We start from the raw sequence: 18,856 nt of genomic DNA on the forward strand, positions 1-18,856 counted from the left end.
ACTGGGTTGTGGGCTGGGGTCAGTCTCGGATTGTCTCTACTTTAGCTGGATCTGACCTAACCCTAGCTCCCCCGACACGACGACCCAGGCACTGTACCTCTGACATCCCCATCTCACACTTTACTGCACTAACAGTCAGACATACCCACCCAATCTTCCCTAACACCAGCCCGATTTACTGGGTACAGACAGAGGTCCTACTATGTCCACAGCCACTCGCTAAAAAGGTTCCCCAACTATTGGCAAGGACCTGATGCGAGCGCGCACTGGACATCATCCAACATTCCCAGCCAGAAAAAGTTCAGCGCTTCAGTGTTCGGTCTTTTGCCTGGTGTCCCGCCATAGGGACTTCGTGGGCAATGGACATCAGTTGCGCACGAAAGCTCCATGGTACCACCAGCTGAACTTGTTCTGGGACTGGTCTATCACCATCTACCTTCCTAACTACATGATAAAACTACCCATTATGCCAGGTTACACGCCCCGCCTCCAACGCTGGAAGGCTGCCGTCAGCCTGGCGCATCATGCCTTCCAGTGAGGGATCAGAGAGCTGAGCTGCCCTGAACTCTTCCCTGTGGCCCTCACTATCATTTAAGTCAAGACACTCTGCAAGGATGTCTATGTTGGGGTTACTAGGGTCAGTCAAAGGAAGGTCACTGTGGTCAGCTATTTTCACTACCGAAGCTGGCATACCGTTAGGGACAGGAGCATCACCGGACACCCCCACAAGATCAGGTTGGCAGGAAACAACATCTCTGCGTTGCTAGGGTATGTAGTCTTTCCAGAGGCAAAGAGTTGGTTGTTTCCTGAAGAAATAGCAGATGGAGTCCTTTCCTCTGGGCTGGCTGAAGCTGTGGTTGCTGGCAATGGCTTCTGTCTATCAGCTGTGGTTTTTTCTTCTGGGCTGGGTTGTGCAGGTGTAGATCCTGAAAACTGTAGTCGGGCAGCTTCTCTCCGGGTAATGGAGTTGAGAAACGCGGTTACAATTTCACCCCCAACATTGTTGCCCAAGATCACATCGGTTGGCAGGCCATTCATAAAGGCAACATCTCGCAACTCCTGGCCATCTCCCCAGTCCATATACACCCTTGCGACAGGCACTTCTTTCTCCAGTCCATCTGTCACAGTAACTTTAGCAGTGCGATACTGCATTACTGAAGCAAGATCAAAAAGATGAGGGCTCACCACAATTATGGAGCCCCCTGAATCTCTCAGTTGTTCTCCCTTCGGGGGTCCCTCTTGGACTGGCTGCAGGTTTCTCCACATGTTTTTTGGGGGACTTTTGGACAAACAAGTAACTCTTTCTGTTGAGTCACATTCAGACACGCCATACTCCATTGGACTGATAGGGATGGAAACAGTCTCTACTGGTTCATCTTCGCTAAATAAGCAAGTCAGCCGGGCCCCAGGACTTGGATTAGGGGCACGAGTCTGGGGTGCAGGGCTGTGGAACAGTTCATCCTTAAATGATAGGTTTTCCCGTAGCTGTAGCACTTCTTCTCTAGCCTGGGCTCCGATGGTCTCTGATAGCTTCTAGGAACAGGGCGGGGCCGTCGCTGGCGAAAGGTACCCGAATGGTTGGATACTTGCTTTTGGGGGTGAGTAAAAGAGGGGTGTTCGCTGTTAACCTGGCACTTCTCCAGTGTGGCCTTACTGCCACATATTAATCCGTCAAATGGACAGTTGCTTCCACGGTGCCTGGATTTCTGTCCAGCACCCATTCTTTCACATCCTATGCGCACCGATGGTGAAATTGTTCTCGGCACATCAGGTCTATTACCTCCTCCATATTCTGGGAATCTGCTCCACGCACCCACTTCTTGAAAGACTCCAGCAGCAGGTTGGCAAACTCCTCAGGGGTGGCATGGAGGTTCTTGGTAAGGTCCCAGACGTTAGGTCTCTGAAGTAATAGTGTACTGATTAAGGAGTGCCCTTTTCTCTATATCATAGTCCGGACAGTCCTCAAAGGGCACTCCACGGTTGGCCTCCACTGGTCGTCCTTAGTGTGGGCACAAGATGCTTAACCCATTCCTCTCTGGGTACAGGGTGTAGCCTGCAGGTACTTTCAATACCTGCAGGTGCTCATCAATATTCCCAACACAGTCCTCAAATTTAGGGCAAGGTAGAAATGACAGTCCTGATCCTCTAGGGGTGCCTCCCCCTAGGCAGCATGGTTGGCACCCTCCCTTCTTGGTGCCATTCCTCGATGACCTGTGACCGTTCAGCTTCCATTGCCTTGTTTGCTAAGGCCGCCAGCTGGATCTTTAGCCTGGCTGCCCTGCGCTCATCATAGGACATAGGGGCTGGTTGTGCGGGTACAGTCTGTTGAGTAGAGGTTTTTGCTGTCTGGGCATATAGTTCACCTAGTTCCCGGTTGTCAACTGGACCACTGCCTTCGCTATTGCCGCCATCAGTTTCCTCCACCTGGGTACCCTGTTGTCGGTTCCATTCCCTCAGCACCTCTCTCATCTCCGCCCTGTTTGGCGAGTGGCTGATGTCAATGCCCTTGCCAGTGCACAAATCTCAAAGACCGCCCTGGACACATTGGTGTAATCAGACATCCTGTGCGTTCTCCCTGCTGCAGTTATTCCTCTCCTGAATAACTTGTCTCTTCTGACTGATGCACTAAAAACCGGCATGGGGTTATCCCACCGCTTGCCACCATAAATCTGTGACAGGATATACCGTCTATGTCACCCTGTCTGTTGTTGCTGGGTACCAGCTGGTCTTACTTTGACACCGTTCCCTTTCTTTATCCCAATTGCGCCAACTAACTGCAGTAGGGGGGATAAGCTGCTGTTACCACAGGACTTAACGGCATCCAAAACCAAATTCCTTCTGGGTAATTGTTGCTGCTAGTTTACCTGGTGCACCTGGGCTAATACCTCTAACCTCTTCCTATAGATCAGGGTTGCTGTGGAAGGATTCTCCCCTGGCCTATCACACTGGCCAGAGCTGCTGTTAAGTCCATGTGGCAGCAGGCCACTGTGGGCGGCTTAGAATGGGCTTCTGGAATGGGGTTTCAGCCCTAAAGGCAATCTTCTGTGTATGATCTGGCCAATTGCTTCAGAAGTGTTGTCATGCATTGGACAGCTCTGGGCATTTCCCTCAATGGAGATGCTATAGTGTGTTGCATCCTTTCACTTCTCACAAGTCTGGTCAAAGACATCTAAGAGACCTTCAACCTGCCATTTAATCTGTCCATTCTCAAGAGTTAATGAACTCTTTCCACATGACCGATTCACCACATTTGTATCATCCAACTTGGCCACATCTTTTGGGATCTTTGCTTTGTGGTCGCTCACACATTTGCTGACCTTAGTAAACAGTTTCAACAATAAGTAGCAAACCAAGACCAGCAATTTTATCCCTCCATTCATTGGTTGCATGCAATTTGTAGCTGGCCTGTAAACTCAACATGTGACTTGTCACCACCCTTGGCCAGCATCTGAAACTTTGATCTGTAAGTCTCTGGAGTTATTGTAAATTGGGCCAAGAGTGCACTGCAAACATATTTATAATTGTGGCATGTTGCAGGGCTCAAATCATGCTGTGCTTTGTTCGCACGAGTGCCTCTCAGACTTGGAACTAGATATTGGGGCCACTCTTCCTCTTTGAAACCGTGCACAGCCATCATGAACTCACATGCCTGAACATGTTGATGTCCATTAAAGTCTCATTAATAGTGGGAATGTCTCTATATCTACTGTCAGATCATCCCAAGCAACTGGACTCTGGAGCGGCTGGTAACTGTACAGGTACACTCAGTGTGTTCTCCATGGTGAAGGCACTTTCTGCTGTGGAAGTTGCCAATACTATGGCCACCAGGAGTCATGTTTGCAATGCAACAGGATCATTGGGTTCCTTGTGTCAAGATGGCGTGTCTACTTGTGCCACCTCCTCCTCTGCATTATCAACATAGATATTGTCATCCCCTTCATCCTTGTGCTCTCAGCTCCACTCCACTAGGAGGTCAAGCAGTATCACCTTTATATTTATGGGGTCATATCTTATCCTGTGCTGTCCATACAGTTCCACAAAACTTCTTTTGTTCAGCCCTTGATAGGACTTCCTCGTGTCGCTTGTGCTCCACTCTCTGCATCTGTTACAGTGCTCCTCTCCATGCTCACTGCCTGCAACATTGCGTGACCCTGCTAGGTGGTGGTATATCAGTGTAGTGAAACCTGTGTGTTATATGATACCTATTTGCGACATTTGAAAGAGTGCCACCTGGAACTGTACCCAGGACTAGGTGATCCTACTGCTGTCACCAAATGTATCAGGTTAGATTTAGTCCTGTCTGCCTGCCAGACATTTGGTCTGTTTGTGGGTCAGCCCTATGCATTGCCCCTGGCCTTCCCAATACTTCAATGTTATTAGTGATTAATAGGTAAAAGATGCATCCTTTTATTATACATAGAAAATGCACAGCACTCAAACTAATAGTAAATATGCGACAATACCAGATGGTTCATCACACTGCAAACTACACACTCCTATGTCACACCAGCTTCTTTGTCTCAGTCACTTCGTTACGTAGTGACTGAGCAACCCTCTTCACTCTTCTACCCATATGGTTAAGACTGAGGTCAATGTCTTCATGCTTCTTGTACAGGTCTGACAAGAGTAGGGATTGCTAGTTAGCACTGTCCTGAAGACAGACCCCTGCTATCCTGCGTCAATGTCTTTTAAACTCCTCTCATGTTCTAACTTCCCAAGAGCTGCCCATGGGCCTCCCCAGTCTTCAGATAACTTGAAGTCACCTTTCAATGTTTGGCTCTAGTTTATCTGCTAAACAGAATGCGACTCAGTGGGACAATTGCCTACATATAGGCACAATGACAAGGAGCAATATTACAGCGCACAAATAAGGCATGTCTACACAATGGTAGCAGTGTGCAAACTCACCTGCCAACATTAGGTCGAGATCAAGGATCGAGACATCCATATATGATGTAGGAATTTTTACCATGGCAACATAAGACCCCAAACCAAAAATGGAAATTAAGCAGATCATTGGAGAAGGGACATTGCCTTTAGACTTTTATAGGATATTTCAGATTGGGAGCAAGATGTTTTCTTGTTGACAGATGTTTCAATTGATTGATAACTTGTAACTATTGTACAAACTGACTTGTTTGATTACATAAATGTCATAGCTGACGTCAGGAAGGAGGGCTTAGTCTGACACTGTTCTAATCCCACTCTCTTTTATTTTTTGTTAATTTTTATATGTATTGTATTATGGAGCAATTTGTATTTAGATAGTAATAAAGCATTGAATAAAGGGTCATGTTTTGTATTTCACAATGAGCATGCTAGTTACCTGCACACCTGGAAATGGTAATTAGTTTGTTGTGCTGATACTATATAAAGAGGTCATTGAGCACTTAGTCCCCATGCCTTGTAAAAGACCGTCAGTGGGGGTAGAAATGTGTTGGTAGAGAAGATACTGAGATACTTCCTAATTGAATAGATTGTAGTTTTTCCAAGAAAACACCCAGGTTCCATGAGAATGAACAAGTATGCACAGTAGTTATTTACAATGTGAATACCCACATTCTGTTCCCTGTACCTTCCCCCACCCCCTCCTATTTCTCACTCCCTATAGGTTCTCGATCCAATCTATTGCTCCCAGGTTCTCTTTACCTACCCCCGGCATGTCTTTCTATCTCCTGTAGTTCTCTCTCCTCCCCTCATCCCCCTGCAGTTCTCTCTCTTACCTTTGCTAGGGACAACATCTCTTCTCAAAAGCAGCGTTGTAGCATATTGTGATAGCCACTATACTAAAAATAATAATACTAATACTGTTAAAATGAAATATATCAATCTTGTGCTACTGGCAATTTTTCTATTGTTACTGTATTATCATTACTATAATATACTATATATTGCCCATTCCTAGGGATGGTGGGGCCAAGCTTCGGGACACTCTACGCTCAAGTCCAGTGAGCAGATGATTCCATTGAATTCGGGGAAACATCAGGCATAATATATGGAATTCTGGGTGTGAAAAAGGTGCGCTATTTTTGCATACGTGAAAAGTCCCATCTAAGACGGCCTCAATATTGGCCTTATCTAAGTACATTGCAGGCGTGTAGATATGTATCTGATCAGTGCACATGCTTACACAAGAGCACAAAAGGAGACAATTAAATTTGTTAGTTTGCTGTAAATGGCCACATACCTATATAGACCTTCTTGAACTACAAGAAGACTATAATTTTTGTGAATAATATAGATCAAGAGGAAGGGAGATCTAATTCGAGGAAAAATAAAAATATACATTTGAGAATGAGGATGTAGGGCCTGATTCATTAAGGATCTTAACTTAAAAAACGTCTTATTTAAGTCTCCTGGACAAAACCATGTACCATTGCAAGGGGTGCAAATTAGTATTCTGTTTTGCACATAAGTTAAATACTGACTGTTTTTTCATGTAGCATACAAATATCAACTTTAAATTTCAGTGTACAAATAAGCTATCAAGTATTTTTGTGCTACATGAAAAAACAGTCAGTATTTTACTTATGTGCAAAACAGAATACTCATTGGCACCCCTTGCATTGTAACATGGTTTTGTCCAGGACACTTAAATAAGAAGTTTCTTAAGTTAAGATCCTTAATGAATCAGGCCCGTAATATAATTAACAACATAGAGAAATAGAAAAAACATTATAAGTAAATATTGGGATATCTTAAAAAAGGACCCCACACTTTCAAATGTGATTTCAGAAAGACCAAATTTTATTTACAGGTGGGCCCCTAATCTCAGGGATAATATGGTAAGTAGTGCTTTAAGCAAAGTGAAAAGAGTAGGAGTGATCTCTCAATGTTTCTTTAGATGTTTTTGAGGTTAATGGTAAGACTTATAATATAAAATAGTTTTTGAGTTGCAATAGTACAAATGTATATCTCCTCGAATGTAAATGCAGATTTTTCTATGTGGGCCGCACCTACCGCCCTTTGAAGATTAGATTAGCCGAACATCTCCGCAATATTAGGAAAGGTTTTGACAATCACTCAGTATCTGCTCATTTTAAAAAAGTACATGATTGTTCTGTTGGAAGTCTAATTCATTTTTGGGCTATTGATAAAATCAATAACAATTTGGAGACGGAAGGATTCTTCTGTCAGCTGGGAAAAGTGTGAAATGAAGTGGATATACCGATTAAATACGTTGTTCCCTAAAGGGTAAATCAAGATTTCGACTTAAAATGGTTTCTGACAGAAGATTAATTGTACTACTTTGTTTCTTTTTATATATATTATATTATATTTTTATATAATTTTATGTATTATATTATATTGTTAATCAGAGTTTTATTTAGGACATAGTCCTTTTTTAACACAAGTGTGGTGTGTTTTTAATTAACTCAGTGTATGAAGCTGATTCAGGTTCCCTCCCACTTTCATCTTGAGAAAGACTCAGAGGGAGCTGAAACGCGTTGATGTTTATAGTGGGAATCTGATTATTTTAGCTACTGGTCTGTGGACGTTTTCCTGAACACTTTGCAATCACATATCTGTCTCATTTGGCTCGATCCTGGGCAAAAGCTTTATGCACTTTATGTTGTTCTTAATTGTGAACAAGGTACGAGTCCAATTGTAACATTGTATGATAATAAATCACTCAGTATTTTTTAAAGGTAATACACTATGTGCGCCCTTTTTTTTATATTTCTACATATGTGATCCGTTTTGGAGTCTATGAGAGGACGCAACAGGTGGGAGTGCTCATTCACCCATAACGCCGCTATAGTGGTTATTGCATACAGAGTGAGATTGTGGGATTTTACAGACGCCGATCCGAAGAAGAGGATGTTTTACTATTAGTAGTGGGACTGCTTATTCATTATGTCATCTTCACGGAGACTATTTGAGCTAGTGAACTTGCTGGGCTTCTGGAATTACTGATCTTGGAAGATATATAGATGTGGAGGAGAAGCTCTATATTGTTTGGAGCTTTACTGGCCCTTCATATTTAAGGATCAGCATATTCATCTAATTTACATAGTGTTGAATTTTGAGTTCACTTATACTTTAAGTGGCGTGTTTAGGTCTTTTAGAGATATAAAAGCGTTATGGTTTATCATTGTGGATTTTGACCTGTAATTGTATTCCCCCGTCTGATGGTTATATGAGCGCTTGTCAGTTCCTCATTGTTTACTTTTTATTTTTCAAATTTTGGGCTTACATAGGTGTTTGGCCTGGAGGTAGCTATAAGCAGCTCTTAAGTGGAGCACCAGTTTTCTGACTCGGTTGTTTCTTTTATTATATTCTAATAGTGAATGTGTTTTCACTATCAAAACAAATGTCAAAAAACTTATATTGTTCTTATGATCTGGTTGGGTGTAAGTGTACATGGGTATAAGTACATGAGTGAATTAATGTTATTTTGATGGCTAACTCAGCATGTGCCCCTTATCTTGTTAGTGAGCTCCACTCTCAATTGGATACTACCGGTGATTTTATTCACATGACTTATTTATGTGGTCATCACTCAAATCTGCAGCTTCTGTAGACATGTTGCTTGTTGTTTCATTGGTTATTAACACATGTGCCCTCACATGTAATAAATGTTCATTTTAGTTGTGCAATTAAATGCATAATCTTGAACATATATGCTTACATTTTTTAAACTTTGTTCTTTTTGTAAAGCTTTTACTTATGTGTAAAATAATAAATGCGCTTTAAATCATTTTTAAAACTACATCATTGGCTCTACGTTTTCTTCTGTTATCTGGGCATAAAGGAACTTGACCAGTGCATAGAACATTACTGCTTAGAAGTTTTCATCCACGTTACCAATTTTGGATGTAACTTAGAGTGCAAAATTGATAATTCTGCTTCTTCTGACTGTAAAACGAACTTGTGTAGATTACTGTGAAAACTAACTTGGCTGAGGTAGCAATGGTTACCTCCAGATTACCTATTATGGCCATAAAATTTCAAATGTCAATAAAGCTCTGATCAAGACAAATGCTGCCAGACCACAAACTTGTACAAACTGCATAATCTTAGCTAAGTATGTAAGATATAATTCTCCTTTAAATCTATTGTTACATTGTATTGACACTTCTAATGGTTCATGTTACATTAATAGTGGCATGGAATGCTTTGGAACTGACAGATGAAACTATTGTAGCACCAGCATATATTATATTCTGCTGTTAAACATGAGCAGATTGGCACAGAACAACTCATGTTGACAACTTCCATTACCCAAACAGTTTTTCTGGATCGCGTAAATCATCACAGAGGCACAGAAATGTAAAAATATGGCCGTGTAGCAATTAGTTGGAATGTTATCAGCTTTTAGATGGGAAAAAAACATGCAGAGCTATTTCTGTATTCTGTATGTGATTTTTAAATAATAAATTTATCCAGAGAAAAATAGATTTGAGAACAAATAGAACATGGAAATGTGATAGTTACACTGTAATTTTAAATAAGGGCTTCAAATGATTATTTCGCTTCTTATAGTTTTAGTTAATCTGTAGGTATTATAGCAGGCTATACTTAAACATGTGTGATACTTTTATTAGTGCCTACGGTGTATATTAAATTCACATTATAGACTTACATTACTAATCACCCACAAAGCAGATTTATTTTGCATGTTAAATCAGGCATTACATACCTTTTCTTTAACATGTTGTATATACACTCAGTGGCCACGTTATTAGGCACACCCTTCTAGTATTGGGTAGGACTAGCCCCTTGCCCCTCAGAACAGCCGGAATACTTCATGACATGTATTCAACAAGGTGTTGGAAACATTCCCTACAGATTCTGGCCCGTGTTCACATAATAGCATCACGAAGTAGCTGCAGATTTGTCGGCTGCACAATCATACTGCTAATCTCTGTTTCCCCCATATCCCAAAGGTGCTCTATTGGATGTGGAGACCATTCACTGAACTCATTTTCATGTTCGTGGAACCAATTTGAGATGACGTGTGCTTTGTGACATGGTGAGATATTCTGCTGGAAAAAGCCATCAGCAGATGGGTGGTCTGAGACCATAAAGGAAAGTACATGGTCAGAAACAATACTCAGGTAGTTTGTGGCATTTAAACATTGTTCAATTGATATTTAAGGGCCTAATGTGTGGAAAAAAAACATTCCCCACACCACTATACCACTGCCACCAGCCTACACTATTGACACAAGGCAGGATGGCTTCATGGGTTCATGGCGTTTACATTAAATTTAGGACCAGGGGAAGATTGGGATGGGGGATAGGGTGGCATCTGCCCCCAGGCAAGTGCCATAGTGGGGCACCTTGGGATGAGTCACTTGGCCACCTCCATTTTTTTCCTTTAAAATAGGCTGCTGAATTGAGTCTTGCCCCCCCCTCCCAGGATAAAATTTTACAGTCCTCCCCTGATTATAACCCTACCCTATGCATGTCAAAGCAAAATAGAGATTTGTCAGATCAGATGTTTTTCCACTCTTCGGCTGTCCGGTTTATGTGAGTCTGTTTCCACTGTAGCCTCACTTTACTATTCTTATTTGACAGGAGTGAAACCCGACGTTGTTTTTTGCTGCTATAGGCTATCCACTTCAAGGTTCTACATGTTCTGCGCTTAGAGATGCTCTTCTGCATATCACTGATGTAATGCAGTAATTTATATTTTCATAATGTGCTATGTGCATAACTTACAAAATACTGTACATACAATATAGAGGACTGGATATGCTTTCTCAGGACATATTTATTTTTAGTTTTATTTTATTCTACTGCTATTTTTCATGAAACGTCCACCATGTGTTGACTTACATGATGGACTTGTATTACTGCTCATCAAAGTAATACAATCTGATAAATTGCAAATGCAGTGCATACATTTTTATTTATTGTATTTGAACTATGATTTTACACCAAGTTTACTTTTTTCTTTCTTTGTAACCTGTAACTTGCTTATATTCCCTGCCTAGTGCCAATAGCTTGGTTATGTAAATGAGGTAGAGGAAAGAGATTCAACAGCACTGGTTGTGTAAAAAAAAAAGAATATGACAATTTGCTTTGTGGATAGTTTAATGATACAGTCATCTATGACAACAGTATATGATGTTTTATAGACCTTTTGTCATATAATTAGCCTGTTTATGTCTGATTCTTACTTAAGAACATTTTAGTTTTTCAGTGTTGTGATTTTGTTTACTGATTTTAAATGTATATTGATAGAACATTAGTAAAGATGTAAAATACCTTGATAAGCTCTATATTTCCTTGGAGATAAAATAAAGAATCCGTTTGTAACAAAATATTTCATTCCATTTCATTGCCTATATATATATATATATATATATATATATATATATATATAAATAAAAGCAGAGATGAGGTTGATACTCAGTACTGCCATAGCAATAAGTTCTTCTGACTTAAGAACTTCGCTTGGTACACATTTTATTTATCTATATTTGCATTTATGTGTGGGAACTGTCATACTCCTTTTTTGGTCGACATAAAATTAAACAGCAATAAAAATGATAGAATACCCCTCCCCAGTGGCGTAGCAAGAGGGGTCACAGTGGTTCCATCTAAGACCGAACCCCAGGTCAAGCATCAATCCTCTTATGCATCAGTCTCCTTTGGGACCCAAGCTTCTATTCACAGACCAGACCTTTAAGCACCAGCTGCCTCTGTAACAGGCTGGACAATAGTAATGGTAGAAGCAGCTCCAGCGTCTGTGTCATCAGGAGGTTCATAGAAAGCTGGCAGAGGAAGCTGCAGAGAAAGGTTGCTCATTAAATGGTAATTATGTAATAGATGTGTGTCTGCTTGATTTGTTCACTGTGCAATGTATTTATTTGTATATTGTTATTGACAGTTATTCCAATGAGGCCAGCACACTCCACACACACACACATATAAAAGCAGTATATATATATATATATATATATATATATATATATATATATATACTGTGTATTTAACATATAATATACATATAATGGATGTGTGATTGAGATTTTGTATGTGATATTTGTAAAATCCAAGTGATATGTGATGTCTCTGTAATGCAATTGTTATTTAGATGATCACTGAATGTGATGTTATTAGGTTATTATGTACATGTTATTACAAATGACATGTGAAATAAAGAAAGCCCAGACAGCAGTGTTTTAGGGAAAAACAGTTAATTAAAAGGGTGGTACAAAAATGATTGCAGGCATGACCTTAAGGTGATGTTTAATCGTTTACTAGCAGTAGCACTCCTATCATCAACCACAATCATTCAAATGATTGTTCAAAGCATCTGCTGTGTTGCATATGTATATGCCAAGATGACAAACAGGCAGACATACCCATACAATATGCACTGCACCTACGTACTTTTTGTTGTTCTCAAAATGATATGAATGGTCGAAAAGACTTTATCAAACAACACGTTGGAATCCAGCAAGCAAATTATATTTGATATTGTATGGCTATCATAGGATACTAGAGGGCTATGTTAGAATCCCTCATAGTAAACTACACCAAAAGTTACATCACTGACACTAATTTTATTTGGCTCTGAGGTTAAGAATACTCATTGTATAGCTATAAATCTTCAACACTTGTTGAAAATCCCAGAGTTAATTACTATCTTAATTACTGGCAAAATAAATGTTAACTAATACACAAAAAATAAGATTGCAAACAAAGGAACTGAATTCATGTGCGAATCCCCAAATATTGTCACACTGAGCTCATCCTAATGTGAACGTGCTTTTAAAACCATGGGAAAAATTAACTTTAAGCTCATTATTTAAAGTCACAAAAATACATTGCTTAAGAATGTTATTTGAAATTGAAAGAACATTTTAAAAAAATATATTTTGAACATAACTAATTATTGTTATCCATGCCTATATGTATGTCAATGCAAATATTATTATTATTATTATTATTATTATTTGTGGCACCTGTATTACATTTGTTAATTGATTTATGTAAAGATGTGGCTTCAAACCACATATAACAAGAACTTTGTAAGGTGGCTATTTTTATTATGTTTAACACCAGCCAGGTGGTGATTGTATTCAGAATGCAAACAACAAAGGCGAACTTGCCCCTGCATGAAGGAGACTTCAGAGAGTAACAAAGTTGAGAGGCCAATGAAGTGCTGACACAAGCAGCTGTAAAGTGTTCAGCCTGAGGCTAGACTATACCCAAAGTATATTTCAACAGAGTGATAAAAATATCACTTAACATTAAACTCTTAAATGCAACCTGAAATTAAAGTAAACTTATTTAGTTAAACTCTGGTGTTGGTTGGTAAGTGGATTATAATTTCTGCCATATCCTCCAGCAAAACAAAGTGCAGCTCATCTTTGATATATGTAAAGTTATAATATACTTTCTTGAAGACTTTTCTATGGACTTGAAGGATATATAAAAGTGTTCTAGTGTAATTAACATTAATAGTGGTTTCCCTGGTGTAAATCTTTATAAGTGTGTTAATTATGATTATAATTAATATAACTGACTTGAAAACATTACTGGAATATAAAGTAAAAAGTACACTGCATTTACCAGATGTCAGGCTACTTAAGATCTTTGTTAACAGATTTGTGAGGCAGAATAATTGAGTGTGAGGTCTTCCATATTGAGTTGGTCAAGTTGTAGCAGTTTTTGTATGTTTCCTGAAATAGGTGTGTTCAGTAATTTAAAACTCATTAAATTAGCAAACTGTTTTGTTTTTGCCACAAAGAAATATCTGTTAACATCTGGTTTAACAAAAACACAGACTAATACTAAATTAAAAGAAGAGTATGTTTAGCCTACCAGTTTGAGAATGTCATTACACATAAAGAACCAAAGGTGCAGAACTAGACACAACAGGAGTCAATTAGAAAGATAGACTATTGTTTTTAAATAAACCATTCTGTGAGTTGGAGCATCAATGTACCCATAGCTTACACACAATTGAGGAAATCTTTTTTTTGGTTAAAACAAAAAATCATTACAATGCAGCTTATCAATTACTAACTAGAAACTAATTACATCACTGAGCCATAGGAACAACAGTATAGGTCTCTTTTCCAGGACAGAGGAGAATAATCTAAGGCCCTGGTGCTGCTGCTTCTTGGGTGTGCACAGCCTACAAGAGGTTTGCAAACCAATATGAATCTATTGGACTACATTGTGAGACTGCCGCAATAATAGATACAGGTGACAAATGGCAGTGCACCATCAACACTGACATCTTACTGCAGTTCAAGTCAATCAAAATTAAGACCTCACCTCTATGCAGCCACTACGAAAACTCCCCAGATCAAGTAATGTGGTCATATAGTCGCTTTATATCATCATTATCAGTTATTTATATAGCGCAACTAATTCCGCAGCGCTGTACAGAGAACACACTCACATCAGTCCCTGCCCCATTGGAGCTTATAGTCTAAATTCCCTAATACACACAGACAGACTAGGGTCAATTTTTAATAGCAATCAATTAGCCTAGTTGTTTTTGGATTGTGGGAGGAAACCGGAGCACCTGGAGGAAACCCATGCAACCACGGGGACAACATAGAAACCACACAGATAAGGCCATGGTCGGGAATCGAACTCATGACCATGTTGCTGTGAGGCAGAAGTGCTAACCACTTAGCCACCGTGCTGCCCCACGAATGTCAGAAACTCGCAGCATTCTGGGTGGAATGATGAGTCTATCCTCACCTGCTTTCTGAGAGGATTGACAGACTCCATTATAGCTAACTTGTTGGGACCTTCTCACCTCTTTGGGGGTCTCATTTCCATTTGCATTTGGCTTGACAATCGCATTCAGGACCATCAGCTTAAGTCGAAAGAGAAGCTATTTACCACGTTGCTTAGCTCATAAGCCACTGATGATCTATTAGACACTGAAGACATCTTGGATTCCGGAGCAATAAAGAAAATCATAGATTTGGACTTTGCCTGCCAGATGAAAGTACCCTTGGTTCTGAAGATCAGGCCAATTGCTGTAGAAGGCTGTAGAAGCCGTGGACCACTTACCTACAACCAGCAAAAGCAGCAACTATATGTGCTACCACCCAAAGAGAGGAGACTAAGATTGGACAAAAAGGGCTACCTGGAGTACCAAGGTTTCAGCAGGGTCTTTGACAAAATGTAGAAAGTGGCAGTTTCACCCCACAGAAAATGGAAATGTCTAATTGGCCTGCTGTCTGAGCCTGAGACATGGTCCATGACCAAGTACATACATACAACTTGGAGCAAAGTTTCAAGTCCCTAGCTGATGCAAGGTTTTTTTCTCATGCCAAAGAAGGGCAGTTCCCTAAGACTGGGCACTGACTATCAGGGGCTCAAATTTTTTTTATCAGAATTGGTACCCCCTCCCACTAATCTCAGAGAGGTTCATTCAGGAGACAATCTTCATCACAGTGGCCTAAAACCTTATCTGTGTTATCCAGTAATGTCAAGGCCAATGCACTCCCTTGTTCCTTCTCTCCTGAATGATCTGGCATGAAGGTCAAAGCCATTATCCCTTAAGACTTGATTCTGGGATTCTCCATCTTTGCTGCTAGGCTTCAGGTTGAAATAACAGTACCAAGGTATCTGAAGTAACTGATTGCAATAGGTTTGTTCCCCCTGACTACAATATACAGGTCCTGTAATGGGAACATGACTCATAATTTGCAGGGCATTCCGGCTTTAAGAAAACAAAAGATTTGGTCTACCAGACTGTAAGGAAGAATTCTGCCTATTTTGTCTAATCTCGCACAACCTGTTCAAGCACCAAGGTGCCATAGACCCTATCATCTCCTCCTGATGCACCTACCTATTCCACAGAAGTCATTCATTCATGTCTTCAAGGATTTTATCCCCAACCTCCCCAGCTCCCAAAGTAACACCTCATGGTGGTATTGGATCACTTCTCCATGCAAGTCCACCTCACAGCCTTAAGAAACTGCTGTTGACAATCCAACTTTCTCAAATCTTCACCAAAGCGGTCCAGTTTGTAGCTATTTTTTAAAGGGTCTGGTGTTTATGAGTTCGGAATTTCACGCCACGTCTCATCAGAGCACCACTCCCAGTTAAAAGGACAGAAAAGTCAATCCCTTGAGCTGTTTCTATGGTGATCCACATTGGATATCCAGGTCCCAGTTGAGTTCTAGAGGTAAGTGTATCAAGCTGCAAATTTCCAGCAGTTTTGAAACGTGGAGATGTTACCTATAGCAACCAACCAGATTCTAGCTATCATTTTGTAGAATGTTCTAAATAAATCATAACTAGAATTGGATTGGATGCTATAGGCAACATATCCACTTTTCAAATTTGATTGAAACTCTCAGCTTGAAACTTTTAACCCATAGGGGAAGCCACCTTCTACTTCAGCCACAGTTTCCATTTCGTGGCCATCCCGTCTTCCCATGGCCCTTTGAGGTTTCTTCTGCAGACAAGAATATACAAGATGTCCAAGGATTGTGGAAGAGGCAGCACAGGGTGCTGAAATCAATGGTTGCTACCCAAAAATGGTTTGTGGACCAAAGGAGATGGGAAGGGACGGTGTTCTTAATGGGTGCTAAATTGTGACTCTCTCTACATGCAGCATCACAGTGAACATGTCCTTATTCAATCTGGAGTCTTAGTAGATTGGTGTGTACACTATCAGTTCAAATATTAGGCAAGTAGGATATAGGCTACTGGATACCCAGTGTTTTATGTCTCAGTTTATGAAACCATTATTGAAGGCCCAAGACGAGTTGTGGTGCTTCCTCCCACAGAAGAAGTAGAGGGCCACCATAAATACATAATTGAATTGATCATTGACTTGCAGATATGTGAGAAGCATGCAGCCCTGGTGCACTGGAAGGGCTTCAGTCCTAAGGACCTCGTTTGGATTAAGTTGACTGATGTTTACACACCTGATCTGCTCACTAAAGTATTTACGCGGTGTCCTGCCAAGCCTACAGTGTTTTATCCATAATCTGCTTGCAAAGGGGTGCAATTTGAGGATCATTTGCAATATCAACTACAGTTGGCAGGTGGTAGTGCATCACCAACACTGACAACTGCCCACGCTATCATTTATTACAATTAAAACAACTGTGAACAGTCATATCAGTTAGCAGTAAAAGACCTCACCTGTGTGCAACTTTTATAATGCCCAAAATCCAACAGGATATGCATGACAAAAGTTTGTATTTGCATTTCTCTTGTTGTTTGTTTTGTTTGTTTATTCATCTGCTTCATTGTTGTCTCTCACTTTTCTGTTTTCTCCAACCCATCGACTTTGGTTGGCATCACCCTTAATGAACAAACCTCACAGGACTTATTGGTGTGGCTGAAAGTATTGCGGCTCTGATAGCTATCCAAGCCATGTGGTTCTATCCTGAGAACCACCAGCATTGTGACATGAACCCTTAATGGTGATCAGCTGTGGTCATAGATAATCTGCCACTGCCCCCTCTTGGCACCCCTGTTTATGTCGCAGCAATAAAAAAATAAACAAAAGTGATTCCTTACTCACCCTACAGAATGCTTACCTTAGTAAAGCCACTAGTTACATATTCATACATATGAGTTCAGCTCTCAAAATATCTGCCTCCACTATTTGTAGTTGACAGGTACATATTAAGTCTTCCTCTCAGCAAGTAATGAATAATGACATCACCACTATACAAAATTGCTTAATTTTAGCATGGTCTGCGTAACTAATCAGAACTGTGGGGTTTAGTTGGAGAAGAATTAGTCGTTCACACTGCAGTTCTAATGCAATGATTTTCAAAAGGGGGATAGTTATTGCACATTTGTTAAACTGAGATCTGCATAGACTATCAAACATGAGGTACCCCTCAGCCCCATGTGGGGCATTAAGATATTTAATATGGATGGGCAAATTGAGTCTGCCTATTGGCAAATTAACCTACCTTTCAGAAATTCACCATAGATGGTATGTGAATTAATATAATTAATTCTTAATTAATAATAATTAAATAATATAAGTGTCACACTTGATTCCACCCTCTGCTTTATTCCTTACATTCAGACTTTCTCCCAGTACTGTCGACTCCAACTTAAAAACATTGCCAGAATACACCCTTTTCTTACTCAAAATGCTACCAAAACTCCTATCCATTCTCTCATCATCTCCTGTCTTGACTATTGCAACCTCCTGCTATCTAGCATTCCAGACACTCATATATCCACACTTCAATCCATCCTAAATGCTGCTGCAAGACTGATCTTCCTCTCTCACTGCTCCTCATCTGCTGCACTACTTTGCAAATCTCTGGCTCCTTGTTTTCTCCAGAATCAAATTCAAATTACACACCGTTACCTACAAAGCCCTCAACAACAACGACAACAACAACAGTACTCCTGCATACATATCAAATCTCATATCAAAATACTCTCCCTCCCGCCCTCTTAGTTATAAATCTGACCTGTGCCTTCTCTCATGCTGTTCTCCACTTATGGAATTCCCTACCACACTCAATCAGTTTTTCCCACAACCTTCAAATCTTTAGATGTTCTTTATAAACACATCTCTATTTTAAAGGTGACCCTATCCTCGAAAACACTATTCACACTAGTGCACCCTCACAACTATCCCAATCTCAACTCTAAGCCACATGAATGTAAGGGTCCTCCATACCCTTTGTTTTCATGTCTGCATTTATTTTGTCTACCTTGTATGCCCCTGTTTTAAGTATGTACTGTGTTTCCTACTCTACGGCGCTGCGGAGCACTGTGGTGCCTTACAAATCTACGATAATAATAATAATAATAATAGATGGAACCTAAGGAAGTCAAACAGCAAGCATTAACAAATCTCACATTTTTATAGACTTATAAATGGAGATAACAGCCTCTCAGACACTCAGGCTTTCTGCAACGAATTAGGTGAAGA

The sequence above is a fragment of the Mixophyes fleayi genome, chromosome 5 (genome assembly GCF_038048845.1).
Source record: "Mixophyes fleayi isolate aMixFle1 chromosome 5, aMixFle1.hap1, whole genome shotgun sequence".
Classification (NCBI taxonomy): Eukaryota; Metazoa; Chordata; class Amphibia; order Anura; family Limnodynastidae; genus Mixophyes; species Mixophyes fleayi.